This window comes from Bidens hawaiensis, unplaced genomic scaffold, assembly GCF_021521415.1.
Source record: "Bidens hawaiensis isolate Kalapana, Puna unplaced genomic scaffold, B.hawaiensis_p1.1 tig00016270_1, whole genome shotgun sequence".
NCBI classification, from domain to species: Eukaryota; Viridiplantae; Streptophyta; class Magnoliopsida; order Asterales; family Asteraceae; genus Bidens; species Bidens hawaiensis.
Genome location: NW_027492488.1, coordinates 428,795 through 434,973, shown reverse-complemented (window position 1 = coordinate 434,973; position 6,179 = coordinate 428,795).

Genomic DNA, 6,179 nt, shown 5'->3' with positions numbered 1-6,179 from the left:
CTTCAACTAGTATAACATAACATAAAAGTTGTCTTTTCACCCAACCAAAACATGATATCGAGCTAGTCCGACGGCGTATGATCAAACTATGAGGATGAGGATGAGGATGAGGATGATGATGAGACATCAACCAACCATAAAACACATATCATTTAATCAACTAATCGAGCAATAACACAACAAAGAAAATAATGGAATTGTATTTGATAATATAATTGATTAAGTAAATATAACTCAGGGTTTTGTGTACGCATAAAGTCCCCAAAACAAAAATGGAAAAACGGGAGTGTGATTACTCACCTTAGAGTGGTAAGCGAGTTAACGAAAATAAGGATGCGGAAATACGCGGGCCAACAACTTTCAAATGAAATGCCCTGAAAATACAGTATGATGAAATATATTAAAAACCAAGAATATACCAAGTGAAATTAAATTTAGAAACCAACGAAAACTCTAGTTATAAGAAAAACGAGAAATAAGCGAGCTGACTGACTTAAAATAAAATAATCTGGAAAAATTACAAAAAATCTTCTTTTAAAACCGAACAAGAATTATTAATCCCCTAACTCTAGTTAATGAGAAAACTAGAGTTAAACGAATGTCGGTTCGTTGTTGACTCAAATGTTGGTATGAGACCGTATTCGGGTCAATTAGATTCAAAAAAATGAAATAAGACTAAAGCATAAAAGGTCAGAGGCTAGTTCAGGTTGGTTCATGGTGAAATCGAAAAGTCCTAAAATAACTTTAACATAAACCTTAAATGGCCCGGACAGAATTGACCATCGTGCCCCCATCAATCATTGAAATTGATTGAGGGTTTTAAAATGTAAAAATGTACAACTTTCATGTTCAACACTTACCCGAGATTTCTTGAAGAACTAGAAGAAATCATGAAGATTAAGAAATTGAACTTTAAGAACTTTGAGAAAAATACACCAAGGATCGAGTTAAGAGAGAGGTTACGATGAATAACAAAGGATGAAAGGGTTATGAGGCTTAGTTTGTACAGAGGTGGTTAGGCTTAAGGAACAAGAAATCATTAATTTGAAAAATTAAGGTTTTTTTTTACAAAATAAATAAATCTCAAAAGATCTTGACAATATACAAACTTGGTAATCAGATTTGTAAATGATTTGTATTTCTATATGTTGAATAAAAGTGTAACAAGGAGATATATAGGGATATGAATTTGTAACCGAAAGACTATGCGTATCCCTAAGACTTTACATATTCAGATTATGTAACTAATGTATTCAGTCTAATATTCCCCCGCAAGCTAAGGCCGGGGAGCGACCTGTAGCTTAAGCCGTAGGAAGAGAAAACATTGTGAGGGGTAGAGGATTTGTGAAAACATCAGCAATCTGTTCATTTGTAGAAATAAACTGAATCGAGAGTTTTCCTTGAGTAACCTTTTCTCGAACAAATTGAAAATCCGCCACTACATGTTTTGTACGAGCATGAAAGACTGGATTTGCTGATAAATATGTAGCACCTAGGTTATCACACCATAAAATAGGAACTGACTTAACATGAACATGAAACTCATGCAAGAGAGTTTGAAGCCAAGTGAGTTCAGCAATTGTGTCAGCTAACGCCTTATATTCAGACTCTGTTTATGATGAGAGACAGTTCTTTGCTTTCGAGCGGACCAAGACACTAGATTGGAGCCAAGATAAATGGCATATCCTCTAGTTGATCGGCGGTGATCCGGGCAACCAGCCCAGTCAGCATCGGAAAATGCACTCAAAGAGTTAAACATAGAATCAGTGTAAGCATGGAGGAGTGTCCCAAAGTCATGTTCTATTAGTAGACCGTAGGCAGCTGTACCTTGCAAGTATCGTTGTATTCGTTTAACAGCCGACCAATTATTTTCAGTCGAAGAGTGCTTAAACTGACAAACCTTATTGACTGCAAAAGTAAGATCGGGTCGTGACAATGTGACATACTGAAGGGCACCAACCACATGGCGATATTTCAATAGATTAGCGAATGGTGGGTTGTCACCGAGAACAAGGTTGGATGTGGTGGTGATTGATGAAGGCACTGGTTTTGCATTTGAAAGGCCAACCCGTTCAAGGATGTATTTTTTTTGTGAAAGAATCATATCATAGCCTTGATGGATGATTTCAATACCCAAAAAATAAGACAAGGATCCCATATCTTGAATAGCAAACGACATGTCGAGGTTGTTCACCACCGGGTTGATTTCTTGTGAATTATTACCTGTCAAAATAATTTCATCAACGTAGACGAGCATGTACAATAGGGTTCCCGGCGAGGAGTAAATAAACAACGAAGGGTCGGTTTTAGATCCCAGAAAATCGAGCGCATTAAGTGTTGTAGACAAACGATGAAACCATGCATGCGGTGCTTGTTTCAAACCATACAAGGATTTGTGAAGAAGGCATACGTGATCTAGTTTGAGCGGGTCAACAAAGCCAAGAGGTTGTCGCAAGTAATCCGTCTCCTTTAAATCGCCATACAAAAAGGCGTTCTGCACATCGAGTTGCCTTAAAGGCCATTTTTGTGCAGTAGCCAGGGAGAGAACAACACGTATAGTGGTCGATTTCACTACCAGACTAAAAGTTTCTTGAAAATCAATGCTCGGTTGCTGACAATACCCCTTGACAACAAGGCGCGCTTTATAACGTTTGATGGCCCCTTTTTCATCCTTTTTTTTTTAATTTGTAGACCCACTTGCAGTCAACAACATTGGAATTAGGAACACGTGGTACTAAGGACCATGTTCTATTTCACCAGTATCGAGTACTCTTCAGCCATGTCGCTCTGCCACTTAGGGTGCTTGTTGGCAATGGTAAAGGTGGCAGGTTCTGTTTCGAGAAAGGTTGTATGAGTATGAAAAGAAGATACATTATGTGGTTTGGTTTGTTTAAAATTAGGGCGAAGGTTGGCGGGTCGGGTACGTGTTGGAAGTTGGCTGGGAACGGGTTCTTGTTGGGGTAAGGGTGTTTGGGTTGGGGTTTGGTGTTGAGATGGGAGATGTTGAGCCGAGGGCTGTTGGGCTGGGGATTGTTTGGGGCGTGGTTTGTTGTTGACATGAAGGAGAAGAGTGGGCTGGTGATTTTTGGTTAGTTGAAGGAGAGGTAGGTATTGATTCAATGTGTCCAGAAGGTAAAAAAGAAGTGGGATAGAATGAGACGTAAGGATTTGGAGATGGTGAGGTACAATTGTTGGTAGGCTGTTTATGAATGGGGAAGGATTATTCATCGAAACGGACATGTCGAGCAATATAAATGCGTTTAGAAAGCATGTCCAAACACCGGTATCCATGGTGGGAGGTGCTATACCCAAGAAACACACAAGGAAGAGATCCGAAATCCATTTTGTGTTTATTGTATGGACGAATATGTGGGAAACACCGGCACTCGAAAACCCGAAGGAATGAGAAATCGGGTTGATGTAGGAAAACTCGTTCAAAAGGTGTGATGTTGGAATTTGTTCGAGACGGCATCCGGTTAATGAGATAAACTGCCGTGTAAAATGCAAAATGCCAAAACCGTTGTGGAACATGAGATTGGGCTAGTAAAGTAAGGTTGGTTTCGACCACGCGGCGCTCAAAAAGACCGTTTTGTTCACTCGTATGTGGAAATGAGAGTCTATGAGTGATGCCAAGAGAAAAATAAAATGGAGAGAGATTTCTGAATTTACCTCACTAATCAGATTGGACAGATTTTAATTTTGTTTTAAATTGTCATTCTGCCATAACTAGAAATTGTTTAAAAGTGTCAAAAACATCAGATTTCAACTTTAAAGGGAATATCCACAAAAACCTAGAGTAATGATCAACACATAATAGGAAGTAACGATGACCATCAAAAGAGGTAACAAGATCTGGTCCCCATACATCACAAAATGCTAAATCCAAAATGTTTGAACTTATATTAGTAGATGGTAATAAGTGAAGTTTTGATGATTTTCCAACTGAACATGAGACACAAAATGAAATAGCACTTTTATTCAACAAAGGTAAACGGTACTTAGAAAACATGGACTTCAAAAGTTGTGGATGAGGATGTCCGAGTCTTTAATGCCATATAGTAGAAGAAGCTCGAGTGGCGGTGAAGGCAACTTTAAAAACGGGTTGTACCAGTGGAAGTTGGAAGGGGTAAAAACCGCCATTACTTGGACCCGTGAGGAGGGTATTGTGTGTAAACTTGTTCTTCACACAAAAATAAGTAGAGAGAAATTCAAAAAAACACATTATTATCATCACAAAATTGTTGAACAGAAATAAGATTTCGTTTAATTTCGAGAACATGGAGTATATTTAGAAGGGAAAAGGTTTTGTTGGGGGAGTAAAATTTTGAGGAGCCAATGTGAAGAATGGGTAAACCCTTACCATTGCCAACGTGAAGGTTATCTGGACCATAATAGGGCTCAGAGTTATCTAAGCTAGAGAGATCAGGGGCAACATGTTGATTAGAACCCGTGTCTAGCAGCCAAGAAGTTGAAGCTTGTGAGCGGTAATTAACAAAGTTGGCAAAGTTGGCCGATGGTTGGTTTCTTGGCCTTAAGGTGGCGGGATCACGACTGGGGCATTCTGATGGGACATGACCAATACCGCACCTGTTGCAGGCGCCATAAACAGTATTTTGGTTAGAAGCCCAACTAAATTGATTATGATTACCTCCTCCATGGTTGAGATTGTTATAGTTCCCTCGTCCACGAGTTTTTCCTCGTCCACGGTTGCGATTGTTTGTTGGTCTATTTGTGTAGTGAGCTTGTGCCGATTGGGAAGTGGCTGGTTGAAGTTGCAACCCAGCTGAGTAGCAAGCTATTGAACAGCTTGAATGGCCTCTATTTGAGACAGAGATCCGATAGGAGAAGTAGTTGGGCTAGTAACAGCCATAAATGCCTATTTTGGTGACACTTCAGAGGAGGGCCTTTTGGTCATGTAATCGTAATCTGAAATAAGCCCATGAAGCTCAGCAAAAACAGTAAGGAATTGTCGGCCAAGAAGGGTAGACTGACCATTGCACTCTTCCCTTAAGCTTGATATCACAAGCATCACAAGATCTTTTTCTTTTATTGGTCACCAATGCAAGTGCATCTAAGTATTCTTGTGCCCGATTCAGATATACAGAAGAGGACTCCTCGCCTTTCATTGTAATCTTCAGAATGTATTCCCTTGAAGATGTATGAGGAGCATAGGCACGCTCGAGGGACAGCCAAAGGTCACGGGAAGTAGTTCCCTGCACATGTTGAAAATAGGCTTCAGAATTTGTTGATAGGATTAGCATTCGAATGTGAGCGTCATTGGAAACCCATATTGCATGATTAGGGTTTGGTTGAGATGATACTCTGGTATCTTCTTTGTCTTTATCAGAGGAAGAAGAAGTTTGTGATTGAACAGTTGTTGGTGGATAAGGGATCGAGCCATCAACATAGCCGAATAAGTTGTTTGTAACAAGGAACGATTGAATCATTTTCTTCCAATAACCATAGTTGGTCGGAGACAAGGTAAATCCAAACTTGTGTGAATTATGGGTTGTCTTCTCAGTTTGAGAGAAAACAGTTAGAAGAGCCATTGTATGGCCGGTAGCGATTAGAGAGAGAAAGAGATAGAGAAGTAGACAACAGCTCAGGTTAAAAATGATCAGGCTCTGATACCAAGACAAACTTGGCAATCAGATTTGTAAATGATATGTATTTCTATATGTTGAATAAGAGTGTAACAAGGAGATATATAGGGATAACAATTAATAACCGAAAGACTATACGTTTCCCTAATACCTTACATATTCAGATTCTATAACTAATGTATTCAGTATTCAGTCTAATAATAAGGCTAGCCTTGAGGAATACGTAAAGTTAATAATAATAATGATGATGATGATGATGATGATGAAATAAAATAAAAGGAAAAGTGCCGTAAGAAAGATATACATATATATTTATTTTCCTTTTTTTATTTATGTTTTTAATTATAGGTTTATAAATAGATATTAACTTTGGTAGATTATGAAAAACACCCTATAGTTTTGTAAGTGAAATAATTTGATCTTTCAAGATAATCAATCAATTTAAAACGGGCCGGGTTTAAAATACAAATACAATGTAACGAAAAAAACCAAAACGTTACAACACGAATAGGAGTCGGATGCATGTCACGCATAAACATGAACTATGAACTTTTGGTTTTTCAAATATTTGAACTT